General features: G+C 40.4%; 1 pseudogene; it reads left to right on the forward strand.

The window, feature by feature from the left end:
• Positions 1–1,927: 1,927 nt before the first annotated feature.
• LOC148186425 (uncharacterized) lies at positions 1,928–5,264 on the forward strand (annotated as a pseudogene).
• The last annotated feature ends 8,574 nt before the right edge of the window (positions 5,265–13,838 follow it).

The following is a 13,838-nucleotide window of genomic DNA, read 5'->3' on the forward strand; positions in this document are numbered from 1 at the left end:
ACAAAGTAAACAGGTACAAAACATCAACCCTAAATTGAGTTTTTGCACAATGAGTGAAATATTACAGACATTGAACAGCCTTGTTATTTATGTCTCCATCTGCTGCTGGGCCTTCACGATAAGACAATGTGTAATATGACTTAAATTCCATGATAGAAGACACTTGATAATAACTAAAATTAATTGGGGATAAAAGTAGATATATTGGTATTGGTTATTGGCCAAAATGAGTTGTTATATATTGGCATATTGGATATGACATATTTTACATCCCTACAGGAGATTCATGAAATTTAATTAATAAGCCAAAATAATAATAATAATTTAAAAAAAGTAATTTTATCTCACTCAACACAGGAGACACCTTACTGTCATATCAATATTTGATTCAACTCATCGTTTCCCAAACCTCCAGCACCACTTGTCCTGCATATTTTGGATCTATCCGTGCTGCAACACAGCTGGATTAAATGATGTACCGATTATTAAGCAGCTATAGGAGTTAATAGCGATTTAAATTAGCTGTGTTGGAGCAGGGAGAGATCTAACATACAGGAGAAGTGGTGCTGGAGGAGAGGTTTGGAAAATGCAGGTTTAAGTAATGCTACCTTTTGCGTTCAGCTGATTTATATATTTATTTCATATTCTACTTAATTGTATTTTCTTATTTTTTGCGTTTTAAAGACAAGACAAGCAAAATGCATTTCAGAGGGATGTGTGCGCGCACGCGTGTAGTGCGCATGTGCACGTAAGTGTTTGTGTGTGTGCGCCATGGCGTGCGCGCGGGCTCTCTGTGACGCGGTTAAAATGTGTGACGTATGTTCCATCTTGACGTCATAAAGTCGCGTTCCATCCATCATTCCGTCAGCTGCTCCCTCAGTGAACCTGCCAAAGTTACACAGCTGGTAACCACTGCTTCACACTTCAGAAACAATCTACGAGAACGTCTCATCCAATAGTGAAGGTAAATATTTGTTCCTGTCCGGAAACAAACACAGAGTAGAGTAAACAGAGCAAAAGTTCTCTGTGGTTTTTGTTATTGAGTATTTACATATGCAAAGTTTTTGGTAAATCATGTTCAGTGTGTGTGAAAGATTTGATATATGTGTGTATATGTAAATAGCACTTGACAAAATATAAATAGTCATAACCATTAATTCAGTTTTGTGCATCTCCTACAATACTATAAAGTTTCTAATTGTGCAAAGAAAACAAGAAAATCAAATCACTGATTGAATTTAGGGCTGGGCAATACATTGATATGGAGATATGAGACTAGATATTGTCTTAGATTTTGGATATCATAATGCAAGTGTATTTCCCTGTTTTTAAAGGTTGAATTACAGTGATGTAATGACATTTTCTGAAATTACTATTTTGGCTAATCTTTTTGTCTGCAGCCACTCAGTCATTGTAGCCACATTACTGACAATTATTTATTAAAATCTCATGCAAATAATTTGTGAAAACACCAATAGTCAACCTTACAATATCGCTGCAATATCAATAAAAAAAAAACAGATATTGGATTTTCTCCATATTGACCAGTCCTATTTACTTATTCAGGGCCATAACCGGGTTTAGAGTGGGGTTGGGGATAAAAGCCCTTAAATATCAAAGCAAAAGATACTTGTATGACTATGTTGAAGATATACATCAATCTTAATTCACAAAATGAACATGGTTGACCGGTTGATTCACCACGAACTACAACCTCAAAAATGACCGTAAAGTCAAATCAACACACCACTGACGCAGAATTATTTTTAGCTCCTGTGTGTCTGAAGTTTAAAACACTGACATGCACTGGGTTGATTCTGATGGAAGAAGTCTTACAATTAGAGATGTAACAGTTTAAAATGTATGACAAAACTTGTGTTGGCAAGTGACTAACCCCCTCCTCTGCTGTCTCGTTTTGTTTACAGTCATGCCACGAAGGAGCTCACGTTTGGAATTGGCAGGATACTATAATAGTGAGGGAAAGCCCACAGTAGCCTACAAGGAGACCATACAAAGGTAAGATAGCGTGTGCATGTCACGGTTTTACTGTATATGTATGTTTTGTATGTGTGAAACACACTTATTTGACTTCATTACACATCTTCAAAGCTTTCAGTCGTTGCTCACACATTTCTCATTATAAACAGGTTTTACAGAAGATGTAGAACCCGACCAAAGACAGAGGCCATCGACAACAGCAAAAACGACAACACAAGCTACAGTGCCAACACTAGTTACAGCACCACGCCGATGACCAGCTACAGCGCCACCACCAGCACCAGCTACAGTGCCACCCCCAGCACCAGCTACAGTGCCACCCCCAGCACCAGCTACAGTGCCACCACCAAAACCAGCTACAGTGCCACCCCCAGCACCAGCTACAGTGCCACCACCAAAACCAGCTACAGTGCCACCCCCAGCACCAGCTACAGTGCCACCACCAGCACCAGCTACAGTGCCACCACCAGCACCAGCTACAACACCATCCCCATCTCCAGCTACAGCGCCACCACCACCACCACCAGCACCAGCTACAGTACTAGCCACAAATACAGAAACGCTGGCAGCAACAACAGCTCCAGCCAGAGCTCCAGCCCCAGGACCATCAGCAGAAACACAGACAGCGACAGAGACAGCAACAGCAGGGTTCCTAGCGTTTTTAGACTTAGGAATTTTGCTCTTCTGCTGCTCGTACTTCCTCTGTGTTTTGGTAAGCAAACTCTCCTTCCACAAACAATCAAATCCAATTCATCAGCTTGTGTTTTATAGACTGTCTGCCTTTGAATAAAACATCACTGACCTGTTTATCCTATGCTTTGTTTTTCTCTGTATATCAGGAGTGGCCTACTTCATCCCTGCCCTGAGCCGTCACTTCCTGGATTCAGGACGGTCTGAGTCGCCGGTCTCGCCCACCAACGAGAACAAGGTATGACCCACAGTAGCAGCTTGGCTTATTTTATCATAAATCCTTCTTTTCAATCTTCCTGAGCATCCATAAACACAATCATGGTCCAAAGATGTTTTGAACATGCACCATTAAATTCATCTTTCACTTACAGGAAGCAAGGTACGACGCAGGATATGACGCAGGATACGACATCGCGAAGCACCTGAGAGAGCTGCAGGACGAGCTGCGGAGGTTGAGGAACCACATGGTTCCAGCAGCAGACACCTTGCCCAACTTTGCTCTGGAGTCTCTTGGTGAGACATCTAAACCACCCTGATCAATTTTCATTTGTCAGATTGTAACTTGCACATGTGCTTTTTAATTTTGAGATGGATTTCTCAGTTTCTTTGTGGTTGTTTTTGTGCAGGTGCTTGTGTTATACCAGATCGGTCCTCAGAAACGCACCAGACTCGGACGGGATACTTGAGGATTTTTGGGATACCTGTTTGGAAACTCCCATTAAGCCCAAGGACAGTTATTCAGGTAGGAACTGCAAATACAGAACACATCGCCATGTGGTGTGGCTATATGATATGATGGTTTGGATTATTTATACATACAGTATACCCAGTGTTGGGAAGTTTACTTGTGACATGTAAAAGGTTACAGATTACCCTGTTAGAAATGTAACAAGTAATTAGCTGATTACATTGGATTACTTTTTGATTACTTTTCTCACAAAATGTTTTAAACAGGGCACTAAAGCTGAAAATACCTAACAACATTAGCGCATAAATGTGCTCAAATTTGTGTCAGCGGCTTTGCTGACCTGTGTTGTCCAAAAATATGTCAATAGAAGGCATTCCTGAACCGCAAAAAGATGTAAAGCAACAGAACGAATATTTTATTCAACATATAAACTTTTTACTGGAAAGATTTTGTTTTTCATATGTAACCACCAACATTTCATTAGTAACTTTAATTTAATGACATATTTTTTTCCCAGGAACTGTAACTTGTTACAGTAATATTTATTTTGTCATTGAATTACTGTAAGTAGTTACTCTCCAGCACTGAACATGCAGTCTAAACTCTCTTTCTGTCTTCAGGGATGCTCATGTCTGGTTCCAGGACAGTGCTGGCCTTTTGCAGGAGAGCGTGGACATTTGGTCATCGCCCTGTCTTATCCAGTCACCATCAGCCACGTCACACTGGGTCACGTTTCCAAGGCTGTAACCCCAACTGGCTCAGTTTCCAGCGCCCCCCAAAAGTTTTCTGTCTACGTAAGTCACATATTTCAAATTCTCTTCACCGCAGATGTCCTTTTTTTTCACTTTCTCATACACAGAGAACAAAAAGATGTTCAATTGTATTCGTTTCTTTGTCTATTTTAGGGCATGAAGACTTTGGATGATGAAGGAGATCTGCTAGGAACCTTTGACTATGATCAGGACGGGGACCAAGTTCAGACTTTTAAAATACCAGTAAGTACTATGGCATAAAATGAAATACTTTCTTCAAAAAAATTCACTCACAATCTAATATATTGTTGGAGTTAGAGGTTTTCTGTCTTTATCATACACATTATATCCTCTATTTCCCATCCTCTCCCTCCTTTTTGACCGCCAAACTAACGTTCTGTTCATTTTTCTTCTCTCAGGATCATGTCAAAGGTGTCTTCAGCCACGTGAAGCTCCAAGTGGAGAGCAACTGGGGCCATCCTGACTTCACGTGCCTGTACAACTTCAGGGTCCATGGGAAGCTGGCGGACTGACGGACATGTGGAGCAGAAGGAGGACCATCGTCTGGGTGCAGAGGCGGATAAGTATTCTTTTACAGGTTGATAAGATTGTCACCATCTGTGAATAAATAGGTTTAATTGAATTCTGAGCAAATTAGTTAGATTTCTTTCAAAAACATGGGGAGAAGGCACTGGGGAACTTAAAAAGACATGGCCCAGAAATTAGCCACAAATTAGTTAAAGGGTTCGGGGTGACCTCTAGCTCACTGGGTAGGTTGTGCGCCCCATTTGCCTCAGGCTTTGAGTCCGGCCTGTGGCCCTTTGTGGCGTGTTATTCCCCCTTCTTGTCACCTTTTACTAATATCTTGCAATTTGTGGGACATCTCTTGCCAGGTTGCTCATTGCCTTTCACCCCATTTTTGAAAGAAATCAAACCACTTTGCACAGTTTTCAAAGGGTTAAATAGCTTGTGAAAGGCATTTTAACTCAGCACAAGAAACTTGATGACCTTGTGTTGTGGAATTTGCAGTCATACAAATATTAGCAAATGTATTTTTAGTGTGGTATGATCCGTGAAAAGTAGGAGAGTTTATTCCAGGGTTCTGGTAAAGAAGGCTCCGACCGATTATCTGACCTCAGATTCAGGAGGAACAATGTGGATCCCGTCCTGGTCGTGGAACAGCAGACCTGCTCTTTATCCTCGCAGGGCTGCTGGAGGGGTCGTGGGAGTTGCCCATACGGTCTACATGTGTTTGTGGACTTGCAGGAAGCCTACGACCATGTCCCTCTGGGAGTCCTGTGGGGGCACTGCTTGCGGAAGGCAGGGGTACCGGGGTGGTTGATATGAGCCATCCGGTCCCCGTATGACCAAAGTGAGAGCTGCGTCCGCATACTCGACGTGAAGTCAAGCACGTTTCCAGTTGGTGTTAGCGTCCACTAGGTTGTCCCTTGTCACCGAATCTGTTTGTGATCCTCATGGACAGAATCTCTAGGTGCAGCCGGGGGGAGGAAGGGGTCTGGTTTGGGGTCCACAGAATTGCAGATGATGTGGTTCTGTTGGCTTGTTCACACCGTGACCTCCAGCATGCACTGGGGCGGTTTGCAGCCGAGTGTGAAGCGGTCAGGATGAGAGTCGCACCTCCAAGTCTGAGGCCATGAAAACGGTGGATTGCCCCCTCTGGTTTGGAAGAGAGTTGCTGCCCCAAGCGAAGGAGTTCAGGTATCTCGTGGTCTTGTTCTCGTGTGAGGGTAAAACGGAGTGTGAGATGGGAAGGCAGTTTGGCGAGCGCCAGCAGTGATGCGGGTGCTGCTCAGGACCTTCATGGTGAAGACGGAGCTGAGCCGGAGGGTGAAGCTTTTGATTTACTGATCCATCTAAATCCCAGCCCTCACCTATGGTCATGAGGTGTTTTCTTGGTGACCGAAAGAATGAGATCGCAGATACAAGCAGCCGAAATGAGTTTCCTCTGGAGGGTGGCTGGGCTCAGCCTTCGAGACAGGGGGAGGAGCTCAGACATCTGGGAGGAGCTCAGAGTACAGCCGCTGCTCCCTCGTATCAACAGGGACCAGTTTAGGTGGTCTGGCATCTGATTAGCATGCCCCCTGGGCGACTCCCATTAGAGGTTTTTTCGGGCAAATCCAACTGGTAGGAGGCCCTGGAGCAGACCCAGAAAACGCTGGAGGGATTATATATCTCATCTGGCCTGGGAACGCCTCAGGATCCCCCAGGAGGAGCTGGAAAGTGTTGCTGGGACGTCTGGAGTACTTTGTTCAGGCTGCTGCCCTGCAACCTGATGGAACAGATGGAATCGGATGAATATGGATGGATGGGGCTGAATGGGTGGATGGATGGGTGGATGGATGGATGGATGGATGGGTGGGTGGATGGGTGGATGGATGGATGGGTGGATGAATGGGTGGTTGGCTGCATGGATGATATCCACACGAGTGCAGGGAGGACAGGGTGGGCGGGTGGGTGCTGGAGGGAAGTAAGGTGTATCGTGATGGTTCACCATACTTCCTCCCAGTGAACCTCCTCTCTGCATTAGTGTGAGGGGGACCTCACCATTTGCTGGTATTTTCTCTCACTCTAAATTCCAGAACACAACGTCTTCTATTTATTAACAGATGGTTTCAGTCTTCGGGCTGCACGGAAGCGCAGTGGTTAGCACTGTAGCTTCACAGAGAAAGGACTGAGTCCAGCTCTGGTCCTCTCTCTGTGTAGAGTTTGCATGTTCTCTCCGTGTGTGCATGGGTTTACTCCGGGTTGCTCCGGTTTCCTCCCATACACAAATATGCACAGTTTAGGTGAATTGGCTACATAAATGTTAAATATAATAAATTAAGATCAAGAAAAAAAAACATTTCTATATTTTTGTGGTTATATTTATTGTTTTTGTTCTTTTTAGAAATAATTCAACAAATATTCATAAAAAGGTTTTCACACATTGAAACAGATAAAAACATAACAAAAACCTACAATTATCATTTATGATGCTGAATAATATTCGCAGAGGTGTGAACTTAAGTCACGTAATCTGCACTGGAGTCAGACTCAAGTAACAAATTTAATGACTTTAGACTCGACTTGAGAAAATTTTAAAAAGACTTACAACTCAACTTGGACATTAATACCAATGACTCGAGACTGCAGTGAGACTTGAGTGTTTTGATGTAAAAATACTCAATACCTTCTGCCAAGCATATCGTTAATGTACAAAGAATGCAACAAAATGCAGTTTGCAAAACCTACAGGCTGAAAATTAGACGACGCACAACTCCCAGCTTCTAAGACACTTCAAGTTGCACAAAGAAATGTAAGTTGTAGCTAATATGAACATTGAGCAGCGTGCTAATGATTGGTTAACATTAGCTTTTAAGCTAACAAACTTTTTAACAAATCATAAATGCATTCATGATTTTAGAAAATGTAGAATTTAAGTATTATTACTTTCATTGAAGAGTGCATTATGATTTGATTTGGACTCAAAACTCAAAGTAGATATATTTGCATAAAGTTTGTACAGGGCGAGACAGGGACCCTGTTAAAGGACTATCAAAATGTAACTCTGGATCTGTAGGTAAGTATTTTGAATGAATATTATTGATTCTTCACACTACAGAGCAGATCATTGTCACTGTACACATATGACTTTGCTAATTCTTCTCTCTGCCCACAGAGTACAGATAGAGCTTTAGGAGCAGAGGAGATGTAGTGGGATTTTCTATTGTGACCGGGGGTTTTCTATATATTTCTATAAATATGTTATAGAAATATATAGGTCCCCATTGCATCAAAATAAATCTCATTCTCTTTGAATGCATGCCCTGTGTTCTGTGTCCATGCTTGAGTCCACCCCCTCAGCTCTAATTAATAACATCATAAACACAGCCAGGTTCTGGTGATATAAAATAAAATTAAACTTGGAAAAACTCACAAATAAATCAAGTCAGTCATTGTAAATGGTGCGTGCGCTCTGATTTCACCCATCAAACCACAAGACATATTGTTTGTGTAACATGCTTGCTTAAAAATAAGTTTTTTCAAAGGTTTTGGTTATTGCTTGTCACCTAAATGAAGAAACCCCCCCTCACTGAGTGCACATGCTCCAACACTGTGAAATATGAACTGTTTTAGAAAAATGTTAACATTTCTCTTTGGAAAAGAAGCTGTGTTGCTGTGTTTACGTACCAAACTGTGAAAAACCTTGCAACAAATACATTTAAGTGGTAAATAAAGGTATGTCACAAATGAATACTGCACACGCACAAACAAAAAAAAACAAGAAACTGCAACTTTCAATTTTTCTCCAATACGTTTCCCAACAACAACAAGTTTAGTTGCTTAGTACAAAATAGAAAAGGAAGGAAGGAAAGAAGGATGGAAGGATAGGATGGATAAATGAAGGAATGGAAGGGAAAACTGGATTTATTCTTTGTATTTCTTTATATATCTCTATCTATCTATCTATCTATCTATCTATCTATCTATCTATCTATCTATCTATCTGTATACACACGTATATATGCACATACATATACATACACAAACACATAAACACTATATAACAATTTTTCAGGTTATTTGCTTGTTACTTTTGACTTATTTCTTCTTAATTTCAGTCTTATTGCTTTCTCATGTTTCTTAAAGGAATCAGGCCAATTTTCTCAGTTTTCAAATGTAGTTGTTTTTTTTTTTTTAAATCACCAATCAAGTAATGTAACATCACAATACGTTTTATTGGCTAAAAATGTGTGTACTCATGAGGAATTTGACACTGGTTTTGCATTGCTGTCAATATACTTACATGGAAATAGACATTACAGCTAAGAAAAGGACAACAAAAGTGGACAAATAAAGGTAGGACATAGACAGGACTTTCATATACACAAGTATGTGGAAAAAATACATATTTATAAATGAGAACAAAAAGCACCAGTGCCCAGCAACATAAATACGAAGTATATTTCCATTTCCATTTGTCATGGTTTATGAGGTGAATTTATTATGACCTCAGAATACATTTTCATTATCACTAATTGATAAACACTGAGCATTTTTGTCTTTTTACCATTCCATTAATTACTTGCATGTTAAAATAGAAGACAAACCAACAATATTTACACTATTGCAGATGTTATACGCAAAAATTAGTATCAAGAGAGATCCTCCAGGTTTTGATAGATTATTTTTTTGGTGTTTTTGCCTTCATTAGATAGGACAGATCAATAGTGTGAATGGAGGAGAGAGAGGGGATGACATGCAGTAAAGGGCCATGAGCTAGAATCGAACCGACGGCCGCCGTGGCAAGGACACTGCCTTCATTCATGGGGCCCCTGCTTTATCCACTTAGCCACCAGATGGCTTGATACCCTTTTTTTTAAACGGCTTGTACTTTGAATTTAATGTAAAGATAAAAATAAATTAAAAAAATACTTATACTCCTGTATGTTTGAAGTAAAGGAGGAGGAGGGATCAATGAAACGAAAATGAAACGCTTTGATATCTAAACATTGACATTGGGGAAGATACCAGCAACCTTTACTCGACAAATATGGCTCAGTCTCGTGAGTATATTAAATAAACAGTGCTACTACTAGTATAAATCAGCTTATCATCTGCAGAGTTATTTTTACCTCTGTGTGTTTGACACTTTAAAAAAAGAAACTGATGTGATAACTGACCATCAAGTCTGACTGCGTGGTGAATGGTGTCAGTTACTGTCTAAGTTGAGCAGTGATGAGAGTTAAAGTTTGATCATTATTACGATTATCAATTGTACAGCTTTAATCATTTTTTAATTTTATCTTATTTTTTTTGTTATTCCTTTGTTTGTGGCTAAATTGAAAATGCAAAACTTAATCAACACTTCCAAGCATGGTGCCTTCATACTTGTATTTAAATGTATTTATAGATTTTTATCTTTGTTCATTTACACTATATTTTGCTTGGATTTGCACCTTATATTTTTATCTTAGAATTTTATATTTGCACTTCTTTTACTTTTAGATGCTACTACTTCACAGCAGTGTCCCTTGGGATAAATAATATTTTATCTTATATCACAGAGGGAGGATAATAAGGTTAATAATAACATTAATAAACTTTATTTGTATAGCACCTTTCATACAATACAGCCCAATGTGCTTTACAAGAAAGAAACTAAATACACCAAGTGCTTCACATCAAAACATAAAAGACATGATAAAACCTGTATGTAAAAATAAAATAAAATCAGAATAGAATACATAGAGCGCATCTTCAAATGGAGAAAATTCACTTGATAATATTTGTAAAAGTAAGATAAAATAAGGATAAAAATTTAGTGCACAGAATGCATAACATAAAATGGAAAATAAGATAAATAAAAAAATAACCGACTGACATTATTGATAAAACAAGCATAAAAATAGAGCATATAAAATGCATGAAATCAAGGAAAACACATCATTTGAACGATGTGCAACAGTATGCAAGGGCAAGGCAGAATGCAAGGCAGCCGAATCAGAGTTAGTTAAAGGCTAAAGTGAAGAAACAAGTCTTTAGTTTTCTTTAACTGGCTTCTCTGGTGATGCAGCATTTGTCAGTTAAAGCTCTGGAACACGCTGCCTTTAGTTATCAGTTTTCTTTTGGCTGTTTTTGGAACCTCCAACAAACCAGCAGCAGATGATTACAGTGTTCGTCAAGGTAAGTATGGTAGAAGAGAGTTAGCAATGTAACTTGGTCCTTGCCCATAAAGGGCTTTGTATGTTAGCAGAAAGACCTTAAAATCAATTCTAAATGATACAGGAAGCCAGTGCAGAGCAGCTAACACTGGCCTGATGTGCTCTCTCCTCTTGGTTCTGGTTTTGAGTTTTGGATCAGCTGAAGTCTCTCGGTGGATTTTTTTCAGTAATCCAGTAAAAAGCGCATTACAGTAATCGACTCGGGTACTCGAGTAATTCGGCTTGAAACAAAGGTATGAATCAGTTTTTCTTCATCTTTCTGATTTATAAATTGCCATACTTCAGCTGTGTGTCAAAGGTGGACAAAGCATGTTTTGGTCACCTTGTTAAGCCTTAGATGCATGAGTGACTGGACTCTACACTCTTCCATAAGTGGGTCAAAAATGACCCATGTTAGAATCAATGTGATTTTATGCCACTTTTGTCATTTTGGTTAAAATACTAATTTGTACTATATTTTGTATTTTATTTTGGTCCACACAAGAATGATTTCATGTTTGAAATATTTTTATTTTATACTTTTTTAACATTTTTAAAACATTTTGAAAATTGGAAAAGAAAATTACACAACAGCAACAGCACAATGTCAACATCCATTTTGTGTGTTAGCGTGTGTATGTGTGTGTGCATGTGTGCGCACGCATGTGTGAGAGTATATGCATGTGTGTGTAACTGTCCAGACAGTTCCTCTCTCTTTTCTTGCCATCTTGTCTCACCACTGTATGCAATTGTGACAAACCACCTGTTTCTGGCTGTCATCATTGCACACAGGTACATTGCATTTCCCACACCGACTGTTGACTTTTCGATCTTTGTTACTTGGGCATATCTGACATCTCTTTCTCTTTGGTTGGCCCTGTCCGCTTCTTTCCTGTGGCTTTTGTCACTCCACACTGTCCCATTGCTTCAGTGAGGGGGGGTTTACAGTTGGGGGTAACCTTCCAGTCGACTTCTCATATGTGGTGTGACAAGCTCCTTTGAGAGGTCATTGAGGAAGATCCGTCGTGCATTAGTGATGCCACTCATGGATTCAGGGTGCTAAGCCGTGAAAATGGTGTAGGCATTCAGTGTGGCGATGTCAAGTATGTTGTACCACAGCACAATGGGCCACCTGTGTGTTTGACACTTGCAGGTGTAGGTACCAACCATCTGGTCCATGAGATAGCGCATAGGGGATGTGTGCATCACAAACTCAGAAGATCTTTAGGCCATACTTGGTGGGCTTCTTTGGCATGTACTGTCCTCGCTCCCCTCTTCTACGAGAGCCTCTTCGACTCCCCCGACTCCTCAAAGTGCATTTGAGCAATCGGGATGTCCTTTCGTCCTTTGGTCTTGATCGGTTGCTGGGTCAAGTGATCGGGGATAGAGAATGGAGGAGTCGAAGGGGGATATTGGGAGAAACCCCTGGTCTGTTTGAAAGCACCCAAGATGACCAAACCCAAGGCGAAGTAGTGTGAGGTCACTTCCAGGTCACCTTGGGGTTAACCACACCAACTTCCTGGCTTGAATTTGGGTGAGGCTATATATACTACCCCTGATGCTCTCTCTGTTTCTCTGCTGCTGGTGAGCCTGTAGATTCCTGGTCCTGTTGAATGCCTGTTTTGTTCATTAAACCTTTTGTTTAGTTAACTGTTTTACTTAGGTTTATTTGTTTGATACTATGTTCTACATATTGCCCTTTATTTCATTAGGTGTCTACTGTTAGTGGTTTTTAAAAATTGTTTTTGTTGTACCCAGTTGGCCTTCCGGCACTGATTATTGAATTTTCCCCAAGACTAAGCGCATGCTATATAAGTTGTTTTATTTGTCGACATTGACTTCCTGCTGTGATCTCTCTAACGCTTGTTTTTTTTGTTCCTATTTGAGTGCTGTAGGTGCGGTGGAGAGCGTTCCTCATCTGTGCTTCACGCTCCCCGTTATCATGTGCAATTGTGCCCTTCCTTCACCATTTATTTTGCATTTCTTTTGTATGTGCTTTGCTATGTGTGTGTGTGTGTTTGTGTGCATGCAGGGCACTGGAGTATGGTGAGGTACTCTATCCCAGCAGAGACCATACGCTGGGAACGGGAGGGAAGACCTGATGAACCAAGGGGTAGGAGTTATTCAGTCCCTTCCTTTAGCGCCAGGCAGCCTTCTGAGAGCAGGGCACCTACTATTCCCAGAAATAGTAGGTGCTGAAGCATATGTTACAGAAACAACAGGAGCAGCTTAATCTACTGATCTAACCTACTACAGGAATCCTCCCAGCCCCCTTCTAGACAAAGACGCCAAAACTCTGTTACTTGTATGTGTTGCCAGAAACCAGCCTTAAGACCTTTAAAGTAGCTGTCGTTAAACCCCTCTTAAAGAAGCCCAATCTCGATCCAGAGGTTTGGACTGATATCTAATCTTTCCTTTATTTCTAAAAACCTTGAAAAAATAGTTGCTAATCAGCTTTATGACTTTTTTCCAAGATAATAGTTTATTCGAGGATTTTCAGTCAGGATTCAGAGTTCATCATAGCACAGAGACGGCACTAGTAAGAATTACCAATGACTTAGCGATTGCCCCTGATAATGGACTGGTCTATGTATTAATCCTATTAGATCTTACTACACAGACTGGAACATTTAATTGGCCTTAAGCTGATTTAAATCTTACTTATCAGATCGTTCCCAGTTTGCTCATGTTAATGATCAATACTCCGTGCATAATAAGGTCTGCTTCAGAGTACCACAAGGTTCTGTGCTTGGACTAATCCTTTTCACTTTATGTATACTTCCCTTAGGTAACATTATTAGAAATCACTCTTAAAATTTCCATTGTTATGCGTATGATATGTAACTGTATCTATCAGTTATCTAGACTACAAGTATGTCTTAAGGACATAAAAGTCTGGATGAGCCGCAATTTCCTGATGTTAAATTGAGACAAAACTGAAGTTATTGTTCTTGGTCCCAAACATCTCAGAAACTCCTTTTCTAAGGATATAATTTCTTTCGATGG

This window comes from Plectropomus leopardus, chromosome 18 (genome assembly GCF_026936395.1).
Source record: "Plectropomus leopardus strain MGB_pleo_1.0 chromosome 18, ASM2693639v1, whole genome shotgun sequence".
NCBI classification, from domain to species: domain Eukaryota; kingdom Metazoa; phylum Chordata; class Actinopteri; order Perciformes; family Serranidae; genus Plectropomus; species Plectropomus leopardus.